The sequence below is a fragment of the Pteropus alecto genome, unplaced genomic scaffold, assembly GCF_000325575.1.
Source record: "Pteropus alecto unplaced genomic scaffold, ASM32557v1 scaffold3, whole genome shotgun sequence".
In the NCBI taxonomy this organism is placed as follows: domain Eukaryota; kingdom Metazoa; phylum Chordata; class Mammalia; order Chiroptera; family Pteropodidae; genus Pteropus; species Pteropus alecto.
Window position 1 is genome coordinate 54,360,020 of NW_006442484.1, and position 14,676 is coordinate 54,374,695.

Below are 14,676 nucleotides of genomic sequence, written 5' to 3' on the forward strand. Positions count from 1 at the left end.
AAAGTGACAACCAACTGAGTGGAAGAAGATATTTGCAAACAATAAATATCTTCGATATTTTTAACAAGTAAAAAAGACAAACCAAAACTCACAGACACACAGTATGGTGGTTACCAAAGGGAAAGTGGGTAAGAGATGGGTAGAAAAGAGTAAAGGGGCTCAAATATATGGTGATAGAAGAAGATTTGACTTCGGGTGGTAAATATACAATGCAAAATACATATGATGTATTAGAGATTTGTATACTTGAAATCTATATAATTTTATTAAGCAATGTCATCCCAATAAACTAATTTTTTTTTTTTTTTTTAAAGAGCCCTTTTCCTCAAAGTTTAGAATATAAACCTAATCGAGTTAGGCTACTTCTTCTTACTTTATATGCCTAATCACCCAAGGTGTCAGGTCTGATTAAGACATGGAATAACCAGTTTTCCCTCTTTTTGTTATTAGTTTTAACTTAGAGAACACTAACTGTATTATCCTTTTATAGGTGAAAAAAAGAGATTTGTAGCCAAATGTGTTTAGGAAACACTGGATTAAACTCAATTAAATATGTCCCCTTACCACAGAAATCTCAGAACCTTTACTGTGATAATATGCTAGTATAAATTATGAATCTTTACAAGGTGATGATATATAATATACAGTGTTTCCCCCTTTCAGTGGAGAAATTGAATAGGCTATTGTTCCTTAAGAACAGACACTGGACAAATAAGAGCTACCACAGATTTACAAAATAAGCCACCCATGAAAGTGGAAAGGTTCCTCTAATGAATGGATTAAAGTGTATCCTGCTTGATTCACTTTTGGGATTTGTAATACATCTTCAGTCTCAGCTATAAAACTTTGAATTTTCTTTTAAATAATTACTAATATTGAAATATAAGCTGTTACAGTCACCTGAAAATTAGAGAGAACACTAAAAATAAAGAGCAAAATATTTTTTTCTTTCACCAAAAGCAGCATCCAAAAGAACTGGCTTGAATAAACACATTATTTAAAGTAGGAAAAAAAAAAAAAAAAAAAAAGACACCAGGAATGATTTCACTATGGTCCTCTTAGCTTTTTTCCAGTTAGCACATGAATGAGCATTAAATCACAGTCGATTAATAATCTCCACACTGTATCTATTTGCCTTCAATTATGGATGGTAATAGTTTATGAAATAGAAAACATTTGATAATTGATTTTAAAGTACACTGAATATAGGATAAAACAAAATTAATTTTCTACCAGGAATGATTTCACTATGGTCCTCTTAGCTTTTTTCCAGTTAGCACATGAATGAGCATTAAATCACAGTCGATTAATAATCTCCACACTGTATCTATTTGCCTTCAATTATGGATGGTAATAGTTTATGAAATAGAAAACATTTGATAATTGATTTTAAAGTACACTGAATATAGGATAAAACAAAATTAATTTTCTTATATTTTATAATAAATGGGTCCCTCTTAGTAAATGATTTCTATCCTCACACTGTTAAAGTCACATTAGTTCAGCTAAATGAAGGTCCTTGAGACAAAAACAATAAATGGGCACTTTCTCATCTAACTGCATGAAGTTGACCTTCAATAAAATATACCTTAGATTGGTAGCTATTGCTGATAAAGGAAAAAAGTAGTGGTAAATTATTTTTTTCTTAGGATGCATATGTGCAAAATATTTTTGAATTATTAAAAATATGCAATCAGAATAAAATATTTATAACTGCTGAGAAACTTTGAAAAAATAGCAAATATTCACTTTGTGCTCTAAAACTAGATATTCTCGATAGATTAAAATTGTATTTAAGAATTAAATTCTCATAATATTCAAGTGCTTATTTATTCTATAAATTGAGACAATCTTAAAATTATGACATTATATACACATTGTATCCATTTCCCTTTAAATAACTAATTTATATGTGTTTTATTCTTGTCTAAATCTACTACAAAAACTGTTTCGTCTTGATCAATACTCACCTCTCACATCGTTTTCTCTTAATGTTCATGCAAAATAATTAATTTCCTTTTATTCTCTTCTGTAATCTCCTTTGTGTGTCAGCTAATAATAATCAATGAGAGAATCATTAAAATTTTGTGAGTCACTGCAAGTAAAGATACTTTCTTAGAAATGCTTGGCAAACAGAGCAGAGAACATTAGTCTGGTTGATCGCATTCAAAATAAAATAGAGTGCTAAAAATTATTTGAATTGAGGTTCTACTTTCAGTAACTGTGGAGTGGCTCCTATCGCACCAATCCTCCCAGAGATAACAACTATAAACTCTGGAAAAAAATATTTACAAAAACTATTTAAAGGTGCTGGAGAGTGAGCAAATCAGACAGGAATTGAAGTATGGTTGACATTTGGAAAAGGGAGCAGCATTGAATGAAGTCCTCTTTTGTATAGCTCTTTGCCTGAAGACAAGCACCAATCAGTGCCAAGAGGGGTGGCTGAAACTCAGGAAATCCACAGAGTTGCCTGCTAGAAAAAAAAAAAAGATAACGAAGTTTTTAGGGTGACAACAGCAGTTGGAAAGAAAAGGAAAGAATAAAGAACAGTAGAAAAACAGAGAGGCTAAGTCCCACGTTCTGGATTATAGACTCTGCCTAAATCTCTAGCTTACTCTCTAAACTATGCATGCGTGGGCCAGTCTCCAAGCAGCCCAGCCAAGTCAAAAGAGCTGAACAGAGATTTCAGTGCTATTTATTAAAAGGAAGCAGGGTTGGAGACCAGGTTCAGCCAAGTTAACTGTTTATTAAAAACAAAAACAAGCAAATAAAAAAATCAATAATCTTTCAAGAAATGTAATAGAATCTATTGTCTCTATAATATCCAATGTCAAAGTCTACAGGATACAATTGAAAATTATTGGACATTCAAAGAAACAGGAAAATGTGGCCAGTACCCAAGAGAAAAAGCAATAAAAAGATATTAATATTTAAATGTTTCCGATATTATAAGAGGCAAAAATTTTATAGCTGTTATTGTAACTATGCTCAAGAAATAAAAGGAAATACACTTGCCATGAATGAACAAATGAGAAGTCTCAGAAGAAAAATAGAAGCTATGTAAAAGAACAAAATGGAAATTCTGGAAGTAAAAATTATAATTACTAAAATAGAAAAATTAAGCAGAGGGCTTTGAGTAGATCAGAGATGATAAAATTAAAGGTCAGTGAGGGTGACAATAGAGCAATCGTAATGACTAAATCTAAAGAACAGGGAAACAGAAAACAACCTATTTTTCATTTAGAAAAAGAAGTGCAGCTCGCTGCCAGCGTTAATTTAATTCTACATAAACAAGCTCTTTGAGGCTAAAGCAAATCTGGTTTTCAACGTGAAAATGAAACATAAAAACTGTTCTTAGAGTTATTTCTAAACAGAACTTGTCTCTAATCATAGTATAACAGAAATGTACATGATGATCAGTACTTAATAATTTTTTTTCATGTGGTAATTTTCAAAGCACACAAAGTGGAACATCACATTCCATACAAAAATATCGCATTTCTCTCCAGATCTTCTTGCCATACTTGTCGTTGTTGGGCCAGCAACAAACTTTACAGTGACCAGTTGGATTTTGTTTCCCTGGTGTTGGTGGTGTGCTCTTGGGGACGTGTCTTCCAGACAAGTGAAGAGGTGTGACATCATCAGAGCACAGACAATCTCAAAGATGTTGCTGCCCTGGCTTATGATGCTTCTCCAACATTCTTTCAATCAACGTCAGTCTGAAGTTTACATGGCTGATCATGTGCTCAAGATTGTTTTTCTTGAAGAGGATGTAGAAGTTCAGCACTGTAATGTTTAGAAGGTGGCAAAAGAATTTCTTATATCAAAACTGTGCCTTTTGCGCTCATTGGGATAGGAAGTGAGCATCTGATCAACCAAGTCCACTGCTCCCATATTCTTGTTATAATCCACATAACACATGGCTTCTTAGTTTTTCTTTCCATTTCTGTTGTCTGTTTCACAGTATCATTGTGGAATTTTGATAACATTGTCACCTCCTTCTTGTCACACCATTTCAGTGCCACAGAATATGGCTACAGTCATCTCCTTGGCAATCCTTTTTTCAGATCATTTGGCATCTGTTTTCTGTTCAAACTAGCCGTCTCAACTGCATCAGTCCTGTTTTAATGTAATTCTTTGAAAAACATGGGAAATGTATGGCAAACCTTGAGGGTAAGACTAGGACTGTAATCTGCTAGTTATCTCGGAGTAAACACTGCAGCTGCAAGAGAGTTTTCTAGGGCAAATGGAAATAGATTAATTAGAGTTCAGGTTTTCCTAGATTATCACTGCTTCGCGGTTGTTTCAGCTCATGATTTTCTGCTTTGGTGAACCATGATCCCCTATATTTACTTGTCTTTCTCTCTAATCTTGAGTCAGTGGTTTGCCTTATATCCTCTCCTCTCTTAGAGATCCAAAAAGAGTTGTTGATGTTTCAGTCTTTTCTGCTTTATATTTATTGTTAGGACAGATTGGTGACTTCCAATCTCTTAATCTGTGGAACTAGAAACCCTTTCAAATATCTTTCTTGAGTTTGCTAAGCTTCTTCAATTTGTTTTTTTTTTTTTTTCCAACAAACCCAGGAATATTTTGACCATCATTTCTTCAAATAATTTTTCTGCTCATCTTTCTTTTCTCCTCTGAGACTCCAATTACATGTAGAATAGACCTCTTTATTTTTTCCCACATGTTCCTGAGACTTTCTTAATCTTATGTTCTAAGGCTTAATAATTAAAGGAGCAGGCATACAAAGGTAGATATAAGTGTCATTATCTGGGCAAAACCAGCTTGAATCAGAGAAAAAAAATTATATTAAAGAAATGAAGTTTGTGTGCATTAACAGTTCCCACAGTAAATATCAGAGAATAATCATCTCCTACTTGCAGCTGGCAGAGAGAAAAAGAACCATTTTGAAATACATCAGATCACTCTGTTGTCTTTACAAGACCTGCCCTCAGGTTAAACTAGTTAACCAGAGCCTAACTTCTTGGTGTATTATCAGAGCCTAACTGACCTTGAAAGGTGAAATACTCAACTCCAGTCAACTCTAGCTTTCCAAGTGGAAGAAGGGAAATACCGAAGTTCAGCCCACTCTAGCCATCATGTCCCACCTGAAAAGATAGAAAAAAAAAAAAAAAACACTGAAAATCTCTTGAAAAGTTCACTCTCTAGAGCCATAGGCTCACTAAAAGACTAAGACCTAAATCTTAGAACTAAAGAATATTTCTTCTTCCCTAAAAAAAACACCTCCCCACATTATTAAAGGCTCATTTATAATAGTTACTTTTACACAGTACATCATGTCCTGCTATCAAGAAAAAATTACAAGGCATACCAAAAGGCAGAAAAACACAATTTGAAGTGATAGAGTAAGCATCAGAACCAGACATGGGAGGATTTTTGGAATTATCAGACTAGCAATTAAAAAAAACTCTGCTTAAATCACTAAGGGCTCTAATGGATAAAGTAGATGGCATGCAAGAACAGATGGGCAATGTGAGCAGAAAGATGCACATCCTAAAAAAAGACCAGAAAAGAAATGCTAGAGATCAAAAACACTGATAGAAATAGAGAATGCCTATGATGGGCATTATTAGGAAGATAGGCATGGCTGAGGAAAGAATCTCTGAGCTAGAAGATATATAAATAGAATCCTTGAAAAGCAAAAAGCAAATGGAACAAAGACTGAAAAAAGAAAAGAGAATATCCAAGGATTGTGGGATAACTATAAAAAGTGTAATACACACATAATAGGAATAGCAAAAGAAGAAATAGAACACATATTTGAAACAATAAGGATTATTTCCCGAAGTTAATTTCAGACACAAAACTATGGATCCAGGAAGTTCAGAGAATACCAGGATCAATGCCAGAAAAACTACACTGAAGCACATCATTTTTAAACTACAGAAAATCAAAGCTAAAGAACCTTGAAGAAAGCCAAGGGAAAAAGACACCTCACTTACTGAGGAAAAGAGGAAAGAATTATACCTGCCTTCCTCTCAGAAGCCATGCAAACAAGAAGAGAGTGAAGTGAAACATTTAAAGTGTTGAGGAAAAAGAAGAAAAAAACACCTAGAACTTATTACTCTGAGCATTTATCCTTTAAAAGTAAAGGAGAAATAAAGACCTTCTCATATAAACAAAAAAGACCTACCTTGCAAGTAATATTAAAAGAAGTTCTTTAGAGCAGCAGCTCCCAACCTTTTCGGCACCAGGAACTGGTGCTCCTATGAGAATCTAATGTCTGATGATCTGAGGAGGAGCTGAGGCGGTGATGCTAGTGCTGGGGAGTGGCTGCAAATACAGATGACGTTTCACTCGCTCACCTGCTGCTCACCTCCTGCTGTGCAGCCTGGTTCCTAACAGGCCACAGCCCAGTACTGGTCAGTGGCCAAGGGATTGGGGACCCCTGGTTTAGAGAGAAGGAAAATAACAGATTGATAACTCAAATCTACATAAGTTAAGGGAGAGGAATGAAGAAAGAATAAACAAGTAAAATAAAACTTTCATTATTCCTTTTTTTTTTTAATTGGACAATTACAGGTTCTCCCCTAATAAGATACAGCCTGTTGCTTTATTCAGGTATTTGTACATTCCAGCCAGGTAGGGGAGGAGGGGAGGGATGCACAACAAAGACACAGATATATTGGGGGAAATGTACTATAAACTGTTCTTTTTCTTTTTTGGTTAAAGAAAAAAATCTTTATAATCAATATTCCGCTCATAAGTAAAAGTGGGATAAAAACAAACGTGATTGCTGTCAATCTGGCATTTATGTATATCTTCTCGTTTCATATGTATAGTTTATTTGGGTACTGCTATCATCCACTGGCGGAAGCCGTAAAAGTACAAACAAGTATCAGAAAGAAAAAAATATTAACAAAAGAAAGCTCAAAAAGATGGCTTCCCGATAGGCAGTGTACTGGGCCCAGGCCAAGTCAGTACGAGCAGACGATGCACAGAAAGGCCCTGCCACTCTTCTGCTAAAACTGCTGCAGCAGCTCATCAGTCTCATTCTCCACGTCTTCCGGTGCTGAATGCACTCACAGAGCTCACAGATGAGGAACACTCCCAGTGTGGCCTCTTCGTGGTTGTTCTGGACGTTCATGTTAATCCAATGCACCAGCTGGCAAGTCTCCTGCTCTCTGGAATTCATATCTTCCACCATCTGCTTGTATACTCTCTCCTCATAGGTGAGAGGCAGGTAGAAAAGGCTCTTGCAGTTCTAGAATCTTTCTAGCTGGAACTTGATTCTCTTATTTCTGTCCAACATATGTAAAATGCCATTTTGTGTGGAGAGTTCTTTGTCTTTCCTAAAGAGATCATTGTACATTTGATCACAGGTGGTTTTGAAATCATAAACATTTGACTTGTCAGGTGCCGGTCCTGGAAAGTTCATGTGAATTCCTGTTCCAAAAGACCAGACACTGGATCCTGATTTGCTAAGCGTGCCCCTCCCTGCTCCAGTTCTGGTTGCTCAGCACACCACTGTCAGCTGCATGGGCGATGACTTTGTGGCCGCCGCCTCACCATCCGCACTCTTCGCGCTCCAGGACTCCCACCCCTGATTCTTATTTGTATTAAGTGATGTAACAGATAACAGTAGTTTAAAATAGTACTAGCAATGTATTTGATTATGCATGCTTATGTGTATGTCTTATGTCTGTTTATACATGCTTATATATGTAACTTTATATATGTTTATATATAAGTGAAATAAATGACAGCAATGATACAAGGGACAGGAGGAAAGAATTAGGATTATTTTGTTATTGAGGATGCTCACTGCCCATGAAGTAGTCAAATGGTCAAGTGCTATTTGAAAGTGAACTTGGGTTAGTTGTGAATGTATATTGCAGCTCTAGGGCAATCACTTAAAAAAGTTGAAAAAGAGAATGAAAGGAGAGAAAATGGAATCATGTAATGCTCAACTGAAACCACAAAGGGCAGAAAAGAGTGGAAGACAAAAGTAGAAGCAAAGGACAAGGGCGACAAAAAGAAAACAGTAATGAATATAGTAGATATCAACCTAAGTATATCAATAGTAACTTTGAATGTCTATGGTCTGAATACACCAATTAAAAGACAGAGACTGTCAGAGTGGATCAAAAAATATGACTCCACTATATGTTGTCTATAAGAAAGCCACTTTAAATATAAAGACACATATAGATTAAAAGTACATAGATAGAGAAAAATGTACCATGATAACATTAATCAAAAGAAAGCAGGAGTAGATATTTTAATTTCAGACACAGCAGACTTCAGATACAGCAAAACTTCAAGGGAAGTTTTGAATTAACTTTATTTAGGAAACTAGTATGACTCTTTAAATACTTTGTCCATGATCTATAGCATCTAATACATAGTGCACAAAAGACAGAGCTTCAGATTGTCCTGTAGTATAAGCTCTGGTTTTTATTTATATATTATAACTTGTCTTTCTACATATAGCAAGTCCTCTATTAACTAAAGTTGGATTTTAGTTAACTCAATTATTAATGTCTTTATGTCACAGTCCTTTTCTCTATTGAATAAATTACTCTCAATATATAAATAAGTTCTCTGCGCATTCTAACGCAGTAAAAGAGCCAAACTATAAGCTTACAATTATCTCCTTATCTCTGTAAATATACAAATGAATAAAATAAAGAAAAAAACTAGATATACTATAAGCTCGTGCTTTGTCATCTCTTTGCAGGGTAGACTACAACATGTGATTTGATGAGCAGGAAAGGAAAGTAGGCATATTTCTGCCTTCTTCTGTGTAAGATTTTTACTCTTGTATTTCATTAATTTGTTACATATCGAGTAGGATATTCCACATATCGTATCTCCTCACCTCAGTCTTGTATCTCAACTTTCAACGTAAGAGAAGCAGAAATCAGAAATGAAAGTTAAAGGGCCTTGAACTACCTGCTATATTCCCTCACTTTTATATTGCATTGGTCTATGCAGTGGAATCAGATTCCACTACTATTCCCATCTTGCTCCCTAACCCTGCTCAAGATCCATTGTCTTCCAGCATCAGAGACCCCAGCCTAACTTTCTCTTCAGCCTGCTTATTTCTAATGCCCATGTCTGGCGACTTGTTAATAAAAGTGAGAACTGGTATCAGGAAACATGAAAAGAAACAATAACAAGAGTCTTGGTTTAATGGTAAAATATTATGCTATATTCATTAAAAATGTCATACTCTGTTGTCATTATAGTTAGGTGATAGGTTAATAAAAATTCACATGGAAAGGTAATTTTTAAAAAGAAATTGAAAAAAGAAGTTGAAAACATGATTTTATTTTTATGAAAAAAGTGCCACATGAGTGTATATGTGAAAAGTTTGAAAAATTATATAATGCTTTTAATTGATTATCTCTAAGCAGTAGGATACTGGGCTCATTTTTCTTTTAAAATATCATTTTTGTTTCCTATTTTAATGAATAGTTTTTATTAATGTACTTATCATTTTACAGAAGAAATAATAAGATAAAATCATTATTCTTAAATCATTTTTAAAAAAACAAAATTATGTCCATAAGAGCCAGAGCTAAGACTAAGAAAATTTATTAGAGTTTACAAATTAATCTTGGGGAAAAAACTCTGAAAAATCTTTCTTCAAGCAATTAACATATGAAATGCCTTAGGCCAACTAATTGAAAGTGTTTTTCCAATACTTAAGCATAATTCATTTAGAAGCATGAATAATTAGGAATTGATTTTATATATAATATATTACATTATATATATATATAATTACAGATGATATATAATAAATATATACTATAAGTCATTATATGTTATTTATATATATTACATATGTATATAAATACATAGTTGTGTATGTATATGTATATACCAGAAATTTCAACAAATAATGACATTTAAATCTGCAGATCAAATTTTACTGCAGATCAGATATTAAATTAAACTATTTATAATTTCAAACACTCCTGCCAGTCCTATGTAGAATAAGTAAACTTATTCTCGGTTCACTGACTTCCCTCAAAGTGAAACAACTACTATTATTTCATGGCTCAGAGGAGCAAGGTTACTCATGGGAAATTCCATGGAATCAGCTAGTGAGTATCACTTACCCTGAATTAGATTCTAAGAAATTAAGATCAGGTAAGTTTTACTGCACTCAAATTTCCAAAATTGATTTGTTTTAATTCAGCACAACAGGAAAACATCAACACCTCAAACAGAGCACTGCTCCCAGTAATTCTTTATTCGGTATTATATAAAATCATTGCCAACTCTTAGAAACATCAGGATATGGCCTCCCTGGAAATGATTGCTAATAAGATTCTCTCATTACAAGATAGACTTAAGAGTTGCTCATTTCCATTTCTGGCCTTATCTACTCAATGGGTAAATGAAAGCAAGGGCAACAGGGGAAGAAAGCGACATTATTTCTTCTTTAATACTTTTAATATATAGTCATGAACAGAATATTGGTAAAAATATGAACATTAAAAGGGTTCTTGTAAGGGCTCAGAAAGAAATGAGAAAAAATGTCATTGGAAAATGTAAGAAAGATAATTATTTTTATACAATCACAGATAATGTGGCTGAATTTTATCTTAACTTGTGTAGAAAGCAGAACTTGTAAGTGATAGCCAGGATACTTAAGAGAAGTGTTGAAGAAGTAATCTGTATTCTTCTTGTTGCTAACCATAAAATATGAAAACAGGATTAATCGAGAAAAGGAATAAGCATTTGATAATTTGGAAAATTCTCAGCCTATCCAGATTATAGAAGATACTAAAATTAAAGTCACTATTAAGAAAGCATTCTCTGGATAGGCCAAATGTAATGCTGGACAAGCATTTATTGAAAAAATTAGGTATGTGACTCATAAATCCACTCAACCATCTTAACAGAAGCCAGGAATAGAGATGGTATAATCCAAGAAAGGTCTGTGGAGAATAGAGATGGAATAATTTAAGGAAGATCTGTGGAGGACCCGTTTTTGTAATAGTATCACTCCCCATGACATATAGAAGAGACCCACAAGTTTCAGAGACTGTTGTATCAGTAGAAATACTGCCAGCTTAGCCTGAAAAGGGATAGAGCCAGGACAAAAGAAGTAGAGATAATATTGTCAGATTTCCAAAATTCTACAGCAGGAAACAGGGTTATATTGACACTCAGGTAGCATCCTTGTCTTGAGTACAAAGGCCTGTGCAATAAACCTAGACAGTAGAACTATGAGCCCAGAGGGCAGACTTCTAAGTAGACTTCTGAGCAACAAAGTATTATTCCCAGACTTTATTCCCAGAATTTGGCTGTTGGGTTTTGAATATGCTTGGGACCAGTGACTTTTTTATTTCTTCTCTCTCTCTTGGAATAGGAATATTTAAAACTGTTATCATATCTATCATTGTATCTTGGAAGAAATAGATAACTTGTTTTCTAGTTTCACTGGTCCACAGATGGAGAGGAATTTTGCTCCAGGATTATACCCACTATCTAGGAAAGAGAAAGCCTCATTTGCTTGGTCATACTCTCCTACAGTGGAGTTTTTATCATGCTGAGTAGAATGTGGTGGAGGACCGGGATAGGAAGCAGATTATATTTGGGTCTATTGCAAACACAAATGATACATACTCTTATGGTTCTTACTGAGTTTTGCAGGTTTTATTGAATAAATGTTTATTTGCTGTATGTCCTTAGGACAACTTCCAGAAATTTTGGGGTTTTTTAAATAATTTTTACCAATTAATGGTGAATGTCTTAACAGTCAAAGGTTTTGTTGAGGAGTTTGTCCACAGAGCTCCTCACAGTACCATTGCAAAAGTGGATCTCCTCAAGCTTGGTATTTATCCCTGCCTAACTCAGACTAAAACAGCACAAGTAAGTGAAATAGTTCAATTAAAATAATCATATACCTTGTCAGTGTATGCTCTTATTTACTCACATATTTCTGAAAACATGAAATGCCATGTTAGTCTGTTTGGTTGAAAATATGTAATTCTCTCTTACAAACTCACTTAGCAAGAACATAAATATGCAGTTTGCTTAAAATGAGATAATCTTCAGCAGCCTTATCAAGTTTTCTTTCTTATTCCCAATCGCATATTCAAATAGTGTGACCTTCTTGCTCCTAAATCTTCCAAGCAAAGGGTTTCATATTCCTTGAGTATAGACAAAAACTGCTTTTATTAAAAAAAAAAAAATTGTAATAATCTTAGCTCTGTCTTTTCATAGTCTTTGCAAGCATGGAATTTGGATAATATTCCACCAGGGCTAAAATATGTCAGGCTTTAAAATTTATATAACCCTAACCAAAAGATAAAAAAAATCTACATTGTCATCTGCTTGATTTTATCTAAATAATGCACATATCTCTTCAATCAACTACCCAGTTCTTGCATTTTAGGTTCTCTTAGGAGTGTTAATATTTTATTATCTTTTTCCAACTCCTGCATAGAGCACTACAGAAATTATTGATAGTCCAGAGAACTATGCTAAGAGATATGCTAACTATCCATTTATCTAGTATCTCAAATCTTAGAACTCTGCTCTCAAATCAGTTCAGATTTTGAAAAGTTACAGGCATAAAATATATATTACTTACAAAAATGTTAGACATATTCTTTCCACTTGTATTAATGTCAGTAAGAAACAAACACCTAATGAATATCTACATTTTCAGTAATATACATTCAAAGAAATTATATTATACAATGTCTCTTTCACATTGCTATAGCAACTTTATTTTTATGTAATAGTAAATTCTTGTAGATTCCCAGAACTAGGTGGTTCATGAGCCTTCTTTATCACACTTCTTAATATTAGTTTCATCATAGAGCTGTTAAGATTTATTAATAGTTGAAAATCATTTTGAATTTAAAGAATGTCACAATGGTCTGATCATTATAAATTTATGTGGAGAAATGCAAAACACTGTGGAAGAAAACTGAACTCTTTCCAAGACCAAGTGCATTTCTAAAATGTTAATTTGTATATGTGATAAAGTCTACATTATTCTAATCTATAAAAATTATATTTCTTCCTCCAGTAAAATGATTTATTACTTTAAAAAAGCTAAATTAGAATACTTAGCAGATATTTATTTGTTCAATACAAGTCTCGGTGTACAGAGTTTAGGCATTCTTATGTTTTGATGGTTTACATAAAGGAATAGTTATGTTTTCCAAGTATCTACCACTATGTTACGCATATTTATTGTGAAAGATATGATGGTAGATGCAATTTTTTTTTATTAAATTATTTAGGTTTTCAAAAGAAGCATAAAACCTAAGGCATTCTAATTGTAAATAATAATAGTAATTCCAAGACCCATCTAGACTAGTTTGGGGATAATGGAAGTAAGACATTTTAACTCTCTTATAAATAATTTTCTGGTATTCTTCTGATAAATTTCTGAAGAACTTCATCTCCTAGTTTTCCTGAATTAACAATCTGTCAAAATTTATTTCTTATTTTCTTTGGTTTCTAATATTATTAAAATGTAAAAATTCCTGAGAGGTGGAAAAGTTTAAACTTTCTATCTTATTTGAGATTTATATTATCCTATAAAATTTAACTGATATACAAGAATAATCTAAGATGAATAGACAACTATTTTGACAGATTCCCCATACGTAAAAAGCATGAAGACTCAGTTTTGTAAAACAAGCAGTACATTGGAAGAAGTGATGAATATAAATTTATTTATGCCAAGGATTTAGAACTCAAATGTAAAAAATTGACAATGTTAAACTTTACCTAAGCTCTAGTTGTCCAGAAAAGTGATTGTTAAAAAATTTCTCTACATTTTTGTTTTTTGAAATCTTCCCAGCATTTTGTGTTCAAGGAAACAATTTACCATAAAGAACCACTCTTCCCCATAAGACTTAGATAAGACTCACTGTCTGTTCTTTTACTGACTTTTGTAAGACTTGCAGACGGTTCCCTGGAATATCTGAAACGAGACCTTCTGAATTTTTACTCTTTGTCTCAAAAATAATTAATTGAGATTGGAACTGTTTGTCCCTCTGAAAAGAGCTAGACAAAGAGAGAAATCTTCTCCATTCAGCTGATAGAGTCTTTCCCTGATTGTAAAACAATCACAACTCTAAATCACTCCACCTGTAAGTTTTCTATACTCCCTATAAAAGTCTAAGACAAAATCATCCTACTACAACATTTTAATCTTCAGATCTGATATGGTCTCTCTATTGCAATAGACAATAAAGTCTCTCTCAATGGTGCATTTTGTCTTTGACAACATAAAATGTAAAGAGAATAAGATCATAGGCCAGGCAAATAAGAAAAAGATTGTCCTGCCAATTTAAGCCTATATTATTAATAAATAAGAGATAGTTCCCTCATATTGAATTGTAATTCTACAGTAATTATTCCAATTATATTTGGGGCTAAACTAAGTCCATCACGTCAAGAATAGAATTTGGAAGAGACAAAGAAACCCTTTTAAGTCTCCCTCTTCCACATGCAGTGAAGATATGAAAGATTCTGATACTAAAATAATTTGTTTGTTTTTTCCAGAGAAACTAACAAACGAAATGGGATGGGCACTGGGGGATAGTGAAAACAGCCAAGTGCTGTGTTGTGCCTAACACACACACACACACACACACACACACACACACACACACACACACACACACACAAAAGGAAAAAAAATCTCATTCATTTGTGAGACGAAAA

General features: G+C 33.6%; 1 pseudogene; it reads right to left on the reverse strand.

Moving 5' to 3' along the window:
- Positions 1 to 6,941: 6,941 nt before the first annotated feature.
- Positions 6,942 to 14,676, reverse strand: part of LOC102896225 — an 82,742-nt pseudogene continuing 75,007 nt past the window's right edge.